This window comes from Gossypium arboreum, chromosome 8 (genome assembly GCF_025698485.1).
Source record: "Gossypium arboreum isolate Shixiya-1 chromosome 8, ASM2569848v2, whole genome shotgun sequence".
In the NCBI taxonomy this organism is placed as follows: domain Eukaryota; kingdom Viridiplantae; phylum Streptophyta; class Magnoliopsida; order Malvales; family Malvaceae; genus Gossypium; species Gossypium arboreum.
In genome coordinates, this window is record NC_069077.1 from 61,353,015 (window position 1) to 61,368,084 (window position 15,070).

At 34.8% G+C, this 15,070-nt stretch overlaps 1 non-coding gene across 1 annotated transcript; it reads right to left on the reverse strand.

Moving 5' to 3' along the window:
- Positions 1-2,418: 2,418 nt before the first annotated feature.
- On the reverse strand, positions 2,419-2,525 carry LOC128280318 (small nucleolar RNA R71). Its single transcript, XR_008270498.1, has one exon. It is a non-coding gene; the product is annotated as a small nucleolar RNA R71 (small nucleolar RNA).
- Between the last annotated feature and the right edge of the window lie 12,545 nt (positions 2,526-15,070).

Here is a 15,070-nt window from a genome sequence, read left to right on the forward strand (position 1 = left end):
ACTTTCATTTGGGTTTCATAAAGCATACTCCTCTGACAAGGAAAAATTGATTTTTGTGCCCGCATAACCACCGTCAACTAGGGCCCTAGTTATTCTCCATTCTTTGACAACATAACCTTTGTAACCTTGAAGCAATAGTTACACTTTAACCTGAGACAGTATAATCACCACCAACTTGGACCTCGAGTTGAAAAGCAATTCCAGTTTCTCAGGTGGTGGCACCATACTTACACAATAAGTGAAATTTGCAGGATATCGAGCTCCATGACATCACTGTGAACCCAAACACAACTTAAAGCTATGACTATGTCTCCCTCAAAACAAGAGATAAATAAATCTTTAAACTTGAAACTTTCAACACGCAAGAAAAAAGAAAAAAATATTTGAGGATACTAAATTAAGGGGATGGAAACACGCATTTATATAGGGGATGGAAAGGGGTAAAAAGGAATTTTATTATCACAAAAATCCTGGATTGTCGGGGCTCAGAAGTAGCAGCAATTGAGTGGACCTGAGGTTGAAAGGGCCAGAGAGAAAACACTTTTTACAGGAGGCATTTTCATCTGACATGGCAGTGAAAATGCTTCCTGCAGGACACATTTTTGGCCACATGTCAATGGAAAACGCGTTCTGCAAGAAGCATATTCACTGTGTTGTCAGATGAAAACACCCCTGTAGGGAGTATTTTTTCTTTGTTCATTTCAACCTTAGGCCAACTTGATTACTTTTTCATCTGAATCCCTGCAACTCAGGATAAAAAATTTCCTTTTTACTAAAAAATGCCCTTGCTGGGAAGCATTTTCTCCCCATACAAAAGAGCTCTACAGAAAGAACTTAATACATGCCTTTGATTTTGCATATCTACCTTTGAAGCAGATTGTTTATTTGAAGGATACTTGGCATTAGGAGTAATTGTCGTTGTCATGAAAACTTGAATTTTGTTCTTGCGTTGTTGTCAAAGCAACGATAGTTTGTTAAATTATGTAGAGGTTTAGGATTTTAGGTGATGATTACTCTATTTTTTTTACTATTTTCTTGATTTTAAATATGTGGAACATGCTATTTAAAAGAAGATGAGCAGATGAGTCAAAGCTCTTATCCATTCAACAGTTAAATTTGTTAGATCAAAATTGGGCCTTTTTTGTATTAGTGCAATCTGAAGATCTTGCATTCAATTAGACCATAATGTTAAAACAGCTTCAGACAAGGATTAGGCACAAATTGGGATCCGAAGAAGAATTTCGAGCCTTAAATATAGATATCTTCCTTTATTGGAACCCGCTAGATATGCCATTTTTTATATCAATACGGACAATGACCTAGAGCAAGAGATCAAATCCCATTGCTCTCGTAGGAATGCTGTATTAGAGTTGTATTCTGACTTCATCGAGGAGGACAAAGGTGGCCCAAGCTCAATTACACCATGTCCACCAAATCCTAAGTTAGATTAAGAAGCCGAAAGTCCTACAACATGGTTGTGCCGTAGATTCACATTATTACTGCAAATCTCATACCAAGACCTGCTAAAATCATCATCACTGGCAAGACATTCTTCAGTTTTGCCCTTTGATTACTAAGGTGGGGGACAATTACGAGTATTTGGTCACGGGACCTACGAAACACCCGCATGACATTCTATCAATGCCTTTGATTTTAACTTTGGCATGCTAATGTTCAACACAAGTAACACTTAGGCGGGCACACCATCAAGTCATTGGGGTGGGTCAAACAAAAGTGATTTTAGGGTTGACATTAGATTTACAAGAATGGATGATCTACTCCCAACAACCTAGACCTATGAGGACACATCTAACCCTAGACTTGCAATCGAGGTTGATACAAAGAGAGAGAAGAGAACGAAGAGGACGAAGAAACAGACAATGATGTTTCAAATTACTTATAGATCCTGAAATTGAGTGAACATTTAGATAGAGAAGATGCGAGATATTTACTCAAAGACAAGCCAAGATGGATATTGGAAATCAAAATGATAGACAAGGTAATGGAGTCAATCATGTGCACAACCCAATCCTTATTGTTAATGATAGGGATCGTGCCATAAGATAATATGTTGTGCCACTCTTCAATGAATTAAATTTGAGAATTAGGAGGCCGGATATTGAGGCACCCTAATTTGAATTGAAACCAGTGATGTTTCAAATGCTCCAAATGGTGGGCCAGTTTAATGGTATGCCCACAGAAGATCCAAATCTTCACCTTTGATTATTCATGGAGGTGAGTGATTCATTTAAGATAGCTGGTGTGACTGAAGATGCGTTTAGGTTAAATCTATTTCCATACTCGTTGCAGGATCAAGCACGAGCATGGTTGAATTCGTTGCCACCAAGTTGAATATATACTTGGCAAGAATAAGCAGAAAGGTTTTTTGTAAAGTATTTTCCACCAAGAAAGAACGCAAAATTGAAAAATGAGATAACTAGTTTTCAACAATTGGATGATGAGTCCTTATACGAGGTGCGGGAGAGATTTAAGGAATTACTTTGTAAGTGTCCTCATCATGGGATTCCTCATTGTATCCAACTGGAAATGTTTTATAACAGTCTCAACGCACATATAAGATTAATGGTAGATGCTTTTGCAAATGGTACAATTTTGTCTAAGTTTTATAATGTGGCTTACGAGATCATCGAAAGGATCACTAGCAACAATTACCAATGGTTGACAAATCAAGTAGTTTTTGGAAGACGAGTAGCTGGAGTGCATGAAATGGACATACTAACTTAACTCTCTGCTCAGGTATCTTCTATTTCTTCAATGTTAAAACAGTTTACCACTAATGGTTTGAATAATTTTGCATCTTAATCACCAAGTCAGTATGATGTTGTTTCATGTGTGTATTGTGGGGATGGCCATTTTTTCAAGAATTTCCATTTGAACCTCAAGTTTGTTTATTATGTAAGGAATCAGTATCAAAATAGAAGTGGACAAGGACTACAATCCAAATTCTACAATCCATCATGGCGAAATTATCCAAACTTTTCCTCGAGTAACCAAGGAAATGGACCGAACAATCATATGCAGCATAAACCCAACCAATCCAAAGGGTTTAGTCAACAAGCTCCAAAACCATCTTAAGTTGAGTCATCAAATAGTTTGGAGGACTTTTTGAAGGCATACATAGAAAAAATGAAGCTTTGATCAAAATTCAGACATCGACACTAAAAAATCTAGAGAACTAGATGGGTCATTTAGCTACTAAACTTCGTAGTAGAACACAAGGAGCCTTGCCAACCAAAACATAAAATCTAATACATTTTGGTAAGTAACATTGCATGGTGGTTGCATTAAGAAGTTGTAAGATTTTCGAACCCAAGAAGGTTGTGGTTGAAAATAAGCCTATTGAAAATGAGGAAATTTAGCCAACAGTTGAAGTTCCTACACTAGAAAAGCCGAGTGCTGAAAAACCTTATGAGGTAAATCCTAAACTACTGAATTCTAAAAAGATAACACCTTCTTTTGCAGATTTGCCTCCTCAAAAAAGTTGTCAATTTCAACCTAAAGTTCTATATCCTCAAATACTCCAACAACAGAAGCAGAAACAAGAGGTACAATTCAAGAAGTTCTTGGATGTTCTAAAGCAACTGCACATTAACATCCCCTTGGTAGAGGCTTTAGAGAAAATGCCCAACTATGTGAAGTTTATAAAGGATACTTTGTCCAAAAAGAAAAGGCTTAATGAGTATGAGACTATTTCTTTAACGAAGGAGTGCATTGGATTCTTACGAACAAGCTTCTAAAATTGAAAGACTCGGGAAGCTTTACGATACCTTGTAACATTGGAGAATCTCACTGTGTTAAATCTTTGTGTGACCTTGGAGCAAGCATCAACTTGATGCCCAAATCTATTTTCAAATTGTTTAGGAATAAGTGAAGTAATACCCACTACTATGATACTTCAACTCGTGGATCGATCTTGAGCATATCCCGAGGGAAAGATTGAGGATGATTTGGTAAGAATTGATAAGTTTATTTTTCCTACTGACTTCATTGTGTTAGTTTTTGACGTAGATAAAGAAGTTCCGATCATCCTTGGGAGACCTTTCCTAGCTATGGGAAGAATGTTGATAGATGTGCAAAAAGGAGAACTCATAATGAGAGTTCAAGATGACCAGGTAACATTTAACGTTCTGAAGGCCATGAAATTTCCCGATCTGACAGATGAATATTCAGTAATGGAGGAATTAGAAACCTTAATTTCTATGGAATGCGAGAACAATTTTGAAGAAGACCTATTGGAGAACAATTTAGGGTCTGAACCTTTAGAAGATGAAAAAGGTAATGAAAACATGGCTTTCATGGAAGCCAATCCGAGGATTTATGTTCAAACACTGAGATTCGAACCGCTAGAGTTTGGAAGTTTGGGAATTTACACAACCCAAGTTGTCAATTGAGGAGCCGCCTAAGCTTGAACTAAAGTTTAACACCCCGTACCCGAGACCGTTTCCGGATTCGAACACGAGGTGTTAACGGACTTACTTCATTACTTACACAGCTCGCACAATTCATTTTTAAATTTTCCAGGCTAGCTGTCTAACTGAATCACAGTCACTTTAAAAATCATATCTCCAGTTCCAGAACTTGAAATTCAATTTCGTAAATTTTTCCTGAAACTAGACTCATATATCTATCTACAAATTTTTTTCTAGAATTTTTGGTTGGGCCAATTAGTACAGTTTATTAGTTAAATTCTCCCCTGTTTCGGGGTTCGACTACTCTGACCTCTGTGTATTACAAATCAGATATCTCCCTGTACAGAGCTTCAATGACTATACCGTTTGTCTCTAATAAAACTAGACTCAATAATGAATTTTTAAATATAAATCATGACTTATAATTATCTTTTTAAAATTTACGGTGAATTTTCAAAGTTATAACAGGGGATCCAGAAATCGTTCTGGCCCTATTTCACAAAAATTTAAACATCTCATAAAATATAGCTCATATATCTTTTTTGCTTCTTCCATATGAAAATAGACTCATCAAGCTTCGATTCCATAACTTATTCATTATTTAATTCCATTTTTGCTATTTTTAGTGATTTTTCAGACTCACTTCACTACTGCTGTCTGAAGAATATTTTGTGGTAAATTTTACCTATTTCATGGTTTCCATGGATTAGCTAGCAATTTGACATACATAGCACTAATTATGATCATGATTAGCCATTCCAATGGATAATCATTATCAAGCATTTCCATACCACTCAATAACCATATCATACGACCATATATATACAAAATGATTATAATGCCATACTCAAAATATACAAGCCATTTTCGCATGGCTATTCGAATATACATTACCAAAAGATACTTAATTAACAACAAAGGTCAGTCCTATACATGCCATTATCAAAGTTCAACTGAAAGAGTACCAAAAAGGGGCTTAGATAGTGTGGATAACTTCGACTTTGATACTTTCGAGTCCGATAGCTGACGAACAAAATCTATAATACAAAGAATTTAAGCAACAGAGTAAGCGTTTCGATGCTTAGTAAGCTTATAAGTAAGGAAATCATTTGAAACAAAAACACAAAAGAAATAGCATTCATAAGGATAAATAAATGTCTATGCACAAGATCACATATTCATTTTAATTTACACTTCTATCAATATGTTTACACATTCAAAATCAAACTTAACTAAATTTCATTTGAATCAATTTCATGTAACTCGAGTGAGCTATAAACTTCATATAACCCTAAGGAATGGTCGGGAGAACCTCATTCGATTTCATAATCACAACTTATACTGTACCAAATTTTTTCCAATGTATATACGAACCATACTTGGTCATATTAGGGATTATGAGCACATTAATCGGAATTATTACGATAGAATCGCACCTTTCCAAACATAAATACTTTCGGAATTTGGCTCGGATGTAACAACCAGCACGAATGCCTTCGGGACTTAACCCGGTAATAATAACTCGCACGAATGCCTTCGGGACTTAGCCCGGTTATAATAACTCGCACGAATGCCTTCGGGACTTAGCCCGGTTATAATAACCCGCATGAATGCCTTCGGGACTTAACTCGGTTATAATAACTCGCATTTAATCTTGTGCACATATATATATATATCATAACCTATTAGCATTTCCATTGCATTGCTAGAAAACAAGTTCAACATGCTTATCAACCCTTACTCTTACGGCTCAATAGCTACATACACATAATACGATTTCATTTCGTTATTCCACATGAATTCTTTAACCATTCAGCTCCAAGTCATATAAAATAAAAATCATTTGTTTCACTATGTAATTTATATAGAACCATAAGATCACAACTTATCTACTATGCTTTTATATGCTACCCATAAAATCATAAGCTAAGTTCCGTTACTCAAAGACTTACCTCAGTATTTTTTGATAGTTACGGATAGGCTACTCGATTGCTTTCTCCTTTCCTTTATCAGATTTAGTTCCCCTGTGCTCTTGAGCTTAATTTAACAAATAAATTGATTTAATCATTTTGAACATCAAAGAGAAATTCAAGGTACTTAACCCTTATTTTTAATAATGAAACCAACCATATACCTAATTATATATATATATATATATATATTTTAGCCGAAATAACTCTCATATATATTAGACATTAGAGTCATCACGTGGGTACAAAACATAGCCGAAAAATCTTTAGCATAAATACCTATAATAACATCCAAATCATTAATTATTTTAACACACGCATAACACATAAAGTTAACTAAAGCTACATTCACTTATAAGGTAGTATCCCTAATGAGCTCATACCATGACTATACCTAACCGAATTCAAGTAGAGAATTTAGTACAATCACACATTTTCACTAATGTATAATTCTAGCATGCTTTAATATCTTATATACCTCATTCGGCCCTAACCGCTCAACTTAGCTTATATATACAAATTCCATCTCGAAATTAAAAGTAGCAAACTACAATTAGGTTACAATAATGGCCATCAATGAACGAATCACTCAATCACATCTATAACCGATTTTCTATCTTGTTCATATTAATGTCATAATTCATTTTAAAAAAAATAATCTCTAATCTTTCATACTTTCATAGCCAATATCAAATATTAATGCTGAATGCTTAAGCACAACTAAACTAAAAATTTACCCAACATCATTTTAATTTGCCATTTCCTACTCTTCAAATTATCAAATACAAGGTGATTTACATCTATATATTAAACCAAACTTGCTAGCACACAAAATTCCTTAACCGAATGTTATAAACCCAAGCCACACATATTGTTCATTAAGACCCTTCAATGACCACATTCGGCACCTCCCTATGAACAAACCAATTTCAACCTTCAAGAAAAAAAATATGTACTAAGAGCTTCAAACTACTTGGCCGAATATCAAACCTCCAAACAACCAAAACTTAATCCATGGAATGAATAGAACTTGAACTAATCACCTTATTTATACATAAATTTCCAAGAATTTCAAAGTACTTACCTCTTCCTAAACATCATCCAAGCCGAACATGAAACAAGAGAATTCCTTTCTTCTTCCTCCCTCAAGTTACGGCAATGGAGGAGCAAGGATGAAACAACTTTGGTTTCTCCTCCCACTCACCTCATATTTTATTATTCTTAATTCCTTAATTCATTTTGTAAACTAAAAATGTTAATAAAAAAATACATATTATCATTAATAACCCATACCATGGCCGGCCACTATCCAAAATTTGGCTAATTTGACATGCAAGTACACTTTTTTTGACATCATGCACTATTAGATCACTTTTACATTAGTCTAACACATTTCACAATTGTCTCACATAAGTCCCTACTAATAAATTTCACATATACTGACCAAATTAAAGTATGAAACTTTCACACATTCATATTCACATATAATAAGCATCAAATATGACTGTTAATTATTTTTATGACTCGGTTTCGTGGTCCCTAAACCACTTTCCGACTAGGGTCAATTTAGGGCTGTCACATAAAGTACTTCCGACCTATTTAAAATATGTTTATTTAGGTAACTATTCTACTTTTCCTGTGATTGTTTCAGCAGAACTGATATATCACCAAGAGGAACAACTGATTACTATTTTAAAGAAATTTAAAATGGAAATTGGTTGGACCATAGCCGACATACATAAGATTATTTTAAAGGAAGGTGATCTAGGTAGAATCGATGGGAAAATGAGACTTAACCCTATCATGAAAGAGGTAGTATGAAAGGAAGTGATCAAATGGTTAGATGTGAGAATTATTTACCCCATCTTAGATGGTTCTTGGGTAAGTCCAGTATAATGTGTACCAAAAAAAAGTGGAATCACAATTTTTGAGAATGAACGTAATGAGTTAATCCCAACAAGAACTATCATGGGTTGGAGAATCTGTATTGACTACAGAAAATTGAAAAAAGCCCCAAAAGACCAACATAAAACTACTCTTACCTACCCGTACGGTACATTTTCTTTTAGGTGAATGCCTTTCAGCTTATGTAATGCACCTACCATATTTCAGCGATGTATGATGGCAATTTTCACTGATATGGTTGAAAATTTTGTTGAGATTTTCATGGATGATTTTTCTATTTTTGGTGATGGTTATAATGTTTGTTTGAGTAATTTGGCTAAGGTACTAAAAAGATACGATGAGACGAATCTTGTGCTTAACTGGGAGAAATGTCATTTTAAGGTTAAGGAAGGAATTGTCTTAGGACATAAAATTTCCAAGAAAAAAATTGAAGTGGATAAAGCAAAGGTGGACATAACTGAAAGATTACTACATCCAGCTAGTGTGAAAGGAGTTAGAAATTTCTTAGGCCATGCTAGTTTTTATCATAGATTTATCAAAGATTTTTCAAAAATTTCTAAACCTTTGTGTATGCTTTTAGAAAAAGATATTATTTTTTTATTTTAACAAAGCATGTTTAGAAGCTTTTGAAGAATTAAAAAGCCGGTTAATCTCAGCCCCAATAATTGTTACATCTGATTGGAACTCACCTTTTAAGTTGATGTGTGACACAAGCGATTTTGCTGTTGGAGTTGTGATGGGTCGAAGAAGAAACAATGTGTTTCATCTTATCGAGTATGCAAGTAGAACTTTTACAGGAGCTTGGCTCAATTATATGGTAATTGAAAAAGAACTCTTTGCTATAGTTTTTGCTTTTGACAAGTTCCATTAATATTTTATAGGTACCAAAGTTACAGTGTTTTCGATCATGCGACCATTAAGTATTTACTCATGAAGAAAGATGCTAAATTGAGGCTAAATCATTGGATACTTTTACTCCAAGAATTTGACCTTGAGGTCCAAGACAAAAAAAAGATGTTAAAAATCAAGTAGCTAATCATCTATCGAGGCTGGAACAAAATGTGGTAACTTCTTCACTTGTTCCAATTAATGAGAATTTTCTTGATAAGCATATCTTCGAGGTAAGTCAAATTCATGAAACACATTGGTTTGCTAATTTTTCCAATTATTTAGCATGTGGAATAATTCCTCGAGAAATGACATACCAACAAAGGAAGAAATTCTTTCATGATAGTCGGTATTATTTTTAGGAGGATCCATTTTTGTTTAAACAATGTGCAGATAACATAACCAGGAAGTGCATAGCTGGAAGTGAGATTGACAAAATTTTGTGCCACTGCCATTCATCTCTAAGTTAGGAACACTTTTAGTGGTTCTCTGTGACAGCCTTAAAACGACCCTAGTCGGAATGTGGTTTCGGGACCACAAAACCGAGGCATAAAAATAATTTAATATTTATTTTATTGCCTATAATATGTGTTAACTCATGTGTGACATTTTTGATGTTTTGATTTAGAGCTATAAATGTGAATTTCACTAGAAATGACCTAGTAGAAAACTTTGGAAGTATGATGGGGGAATGTGTAATGACTAATTAAAGCATGCATGCAAAACAATGGCCTTGCATGTCAAATATCCCTCTTTTATAAGAGGTGGCCGCCATGACAATGAGGATGGGCAAAACATGTCATAGACATGTTTTGTTGGTGCATTAGGAGAAAAGAAATAAACAAATAAGCATGGGTAATAAAGAATGAAAAAAATGTGTGTGAGTGAACCCCTATTGCCGTGTATTGAAGAAAAGAAAAGAAAAAAATTGATCATCCTTTCATTCTTTCTTGACCGAAAATCCTAAGGAAGAAGAGGGAATTTTGCTTCATGTTTGGTTTGGAAGAGGATTAGGAAGGGTTTGGCTATACTTGCATCAAGATTAAGGTATGTTTGAGGTTGTGCCATGAGATTCATGCATGTTTTTAGTTACTAGCTTGATGTTCTTATTAGCCCATGGTTCAAATCTTTGTTATATCATGGGGATGGTATTTGGCCAAGGTGGATTTTGTGTTAATGCCATTGCATGTTAAATATGAAGCTTGTTAATGGTATATGTGATGGTGGATTGATGGCTCTTGGACTTTCTTTTTAGTATTTTTGAGTAAGACATTAAGTTCTTTGCTTAATCATGACCAAAATTATGGTGTTGTGATGTATTCGGTCATGGTATATCCATAAGTATGATTCATGCATGTTGCATGGTAGGTAAGATTTGAGCTTTGGATATGTGTTTATATTTGGATATAAACAACTTGAGATTCGGCCCTTGCACCTACATGAATATGTGTTTGCACATGATGAATTGGTATGACATATATACTATTTCAAGGTGTATATTTGCTTGTGATGATGTTTCGGTTATGTAGTAAATGAGAGATGTGTATTGAGCTACAATATGTAATGCGTTAGTTAGTAAAATGTATGCTGTTTTTTTTGTGTGGTATTAAGTGTAAAATTGGCCTCAACATAGACATGCATATTCGGCCAAATGAAGTAGATTGGTGTGCATGTATTCGGTTAGAGGCAACCGTATTGAAGCCTTATCTTGGCTTAGATAATTGACTAAATGGGTAATAAGTGAGGATGGTTGCGAATATACAAACATACATATGCATGTGTAATTGAATTATGAATGTTTAGCAAGATGGTTAAACTAGTTGATTTATTGATTAAGCTCAAGGAGTTAAAGAAGGAGAATCAAGCAAGGGAAAGACGAAGGTCATCGAGTAGCCGACTTGGACTGTTTTACCCAACACAAGGTAAGTCACTAAGCATATATTTTGTATTGATTTGAATAGACATAATGTCTATGTAATTATGCCGAAAGGAATGATGAATTTATATACATGTGTGTATGTGGTGATGGAAGTATTGAATGGAAGGAAAAGAGGTGAGATGTATTGAGTTGTTGATTTCGGCACTAAGTGTGCGGGTATAAACATTTGTGATCATGAGAATGGCACTAAGTGTGCGGGTTTAAAACTTGTACAGCACTAAGTGTGCGAGTTTGATCATGTAGCACTAAGTGTGCGAGTTGATTATATAGCACTAAGTGTGCGGACTCACTATATGCTTTTGAATCACTATTGACACTTGAGTGTGCGACACTATTGAGTTGATCACGGACAGCGGATCGGGTAAGTACCTTGAGTTCATGGCTAATAGGCACTATGTTTATATTTGGGGTCGAGCTTGGTAAGTTTGAACCTATGTGACAATGTAAATTGAAGTCACGTACATAAGAATTATCGCGGAATGAGTGAAAGGTCATGTAGATGTATGATTGAATCGAAAGGTCTAAGGAACTATGGTATAGTTCGGTTTGAATGGAGTAATTAGCCTCGTTCCATTTTGTTTCCTCTTGCGATAATGTTATTAATGGTTGTTAGTGCATTGCTTATGACTTACTGAGTTATATACTCATTCGGTGTTTGCTTGTCACCTATTTTAGGTTTCTTGGACTCGACTTTTTGCGTATTCGGGACCGTCATCAAAGTCATCACACCGCTAACAACTTTTGGTATTTTCTTCGTAGTTGGTCTTGGAGTACATTTCGGCATGTATAGGCTATTATGTTTTGTTTGAACTTGGTATGTAAAATTTTGAATAGCCATGCGAAAATGGCTTATAAATGTTTTGAGCATAATGTTATAATCATTTGGTATGTATATGCTCATTAAGAAGCACGGAAATGTTTGGCAACGACCAGCCATTAGAATGGGTCATCATGATTATATTTTGGACTATATATGTAAAAGGGGTGGTTGAATCATAGAAACTATGTGTTAGAGAAAGTCTACCCTAGAAATAGATGCTGGCAGCAACAGTAACGTGGATGTGAAAAATCACTAAAAATAGTAGGAATGGAATTAAATAGTGAATAAATTATGTAAATGAACCTTGATGAATCCATTTTCATATGGAAGAAACGAAACGGTCATATGAGTTGTATGTTAAAAGATATTTGGGTTTTCGTGAAAGAGGGCCAAAACGGTTTCTTGATTCCCTGTTCCGACTTTGAAAATTCATTATAAATTAACCAGAGATAATTAGGAGTCATACCATATATGTATAAATTCCTCTTTGAGTCTAGTTTCTATACAAACAAACGGCATCAGTATTGAATCCCTGCACAGGGAATTATTCGAGTTTTAACGCACGAAGGTCAGTGTAGTCGACCCCTGTAACATGGGAGAATTTAACTAATAAACTGTACTAATTGGCTTGACCAAAAATTCTAGAAAAAAATATGTAGATGGACATATGAGTCTAGTTTCAGGGAAAAATTACGAAACTGATTTTCGAGTTGTAAAACTCAAGTTATGATTTTTGAAGCGACTAGTACACAGATTGGCAGCTTGTCTGGGAAATTCTCAATAAGTGGTTTGAAGTCTGTTAACACCTCGTGTTCGACTCCGGCGACGGTCTCGGGTTCAGGGTGTTACATTCTCACACTGCAGCGAAGATTTTACAAGCATGATTCTTTTGGCCTAAAATGTTTAAGGATGCGTATGCATATGGGAAAAACTGTGATAAATGCCAAAGAACAGGAAACATATCAAGGAGAAACGAATATATGTGAAAAACAGTGTTTAGAGGTTGAACTATTCAACGTATGGGGCATTGATTTTCTAGGCCCGTTTCCTTGTTCTCATGGGAACAAATATATTTAGGTAGTTGTGGATTACGTATCCAAATGGGTTGAAGCTAAGGCATACCCAACAAATGATGCTAAGATAGTCATGCGATTCCTACATAAGCATGTATTTACACAGTTTGGGACTCCTAGAGCTATAATTAGTGAAGAAAGATCTCATTTTGTAAATAAATGACTTAAGTGGTTTCTTGAAAAGTATGACGTGAAACATAAATTTTCTATTGCCTATCACCCACAGTCAAATGGGTAAGTTGAAAAGGTGAATCATGAAACCAAAGGTATTCCTGAAAGGGTAGTGTGCCCAAACAGAAAAGATTAGTCTCGAAGGCTCGATGATGCTCTTTGGGCCAATCGAACTACTTTTAATATGTAACACCATCTCCGTCATCAGATCAGGGTTACGAAGCATTATTGTATAAAACCTAATATTTAACATCAAAATAGAATCAACATGCAATTTATATATTAGCATTTGATAACATAATTAAATTATAGCATAATTACTTTTTCGGCCTAAAATCAAACCTAAAAGGCCTTAAAAAAATAGTTTGGAAATAATCAGGGACTTATTCGAAACAAATCAAAAATTTCAGGCCAAACTTAATAATTTTCAAAATAGGGGTCACACGGCCATGTTGCCAGGCTATGTGACATAGCCTAGGCTGTGTGGGCAACCGAACTATGGGACATGTAATATCCTGATTTTGGGCCTAGTCGGAATAGTGGTTTTGTGACCACAAAATCCGATATAGAAATAATTATTTTATGATTATTTTAAGGTCTATGATATGATTGCATGATTGTGTGAAAATTTCGTGAAGAAATTTTATGCATAAAGTGCTTAATTTGAAATTTGGGACTAAATTGAATAAATTGCAAAACTTGTGTTCTAGAAGTATTTTGCATAAAATTGAATTAGATTATTAATTAGAGGTCCTTAAAGAGTAATTTTACCAATTTCTAAGTCTATGGACAAAATTGGACATGGATGGAATTTTTGGAAAGTTTAGTAGTAAGGGCATTTTGGTCATTTAGGGTAAAATGAATTAAAATACAAAATTAAAAGCCAATTTTGCTCATCTTCAACCCCATGGCCGAATATAGCAAGGAGAAACCATGGCTAGGGTTTTCAAGCTTCCAAGCTCGATTGTAAGTCCGTTCTAGCCTCGTTTTAATGATTTTTACGTTTTTGGAGTCCCTAGCTCGATTTAGCTTATGCTAGCAATAATTTAACCTAGGGTTTATATTTGGAAAAATACCCATAGGTGAAATTTGTGTATTTTGGTGTTTTATGATAGAATATGAGGTTTTAAATTATGTTAGACAACTTGTGCTACTCGGTTTTAAGTGAAAACGAGCAAAAGGGCTTAATCGGTAAAAATACCTAATAGTCATAAGTACATGTTAGAGTGAGAATTTGATGTTGCCATAGAAGGAAAAATGATCAGCATGTCATAAAACATAAGAAAATAGGCTGAATTTTAATTTACGAGCTTTGGGGCAAAAGTGTAAATATGCAAAAGTTTAGGGCAAATTGTAATTTTTCCAAAATATGATTTTGGGTCAATTTGAATAATGTGAGTCCTAATTAGACTATATTTTAAATGATAGAGCAAGGAAAACTGAAATTGGGCTAAAATGGGGAAAATACCAAGTTGTGGACGAAATGGTAAAATAGCCATTTTCGCATACGAGGTAAGTTCATATGTAAATGTTGGTAACATAGTTATTATTTTAAATGTTTTAATGTTTTTAAATGATATGATAATTATTATGAAATATTATACTTGTGATAATTGTTTGATAATATGTCAAATTATGTGATATACTTGGAAAATGTGAAATACTACCGAGTATCGGTATCGGCATTCCGTAGAAGATGGTTGAGACACATGATTGGGAAAAAGGTCCGTTTGAACCTTAGGAATAGATTAGGATACAAGTGACATGTCACTAGGATGGTTGAGCATCCGAACTCGTTGAGTTGAGTCCGAGTTCGTGAGATGTAACTAGGCATCCGAACTCGTTGAGTTGAGTCCGAGTTCACTTATGGATGC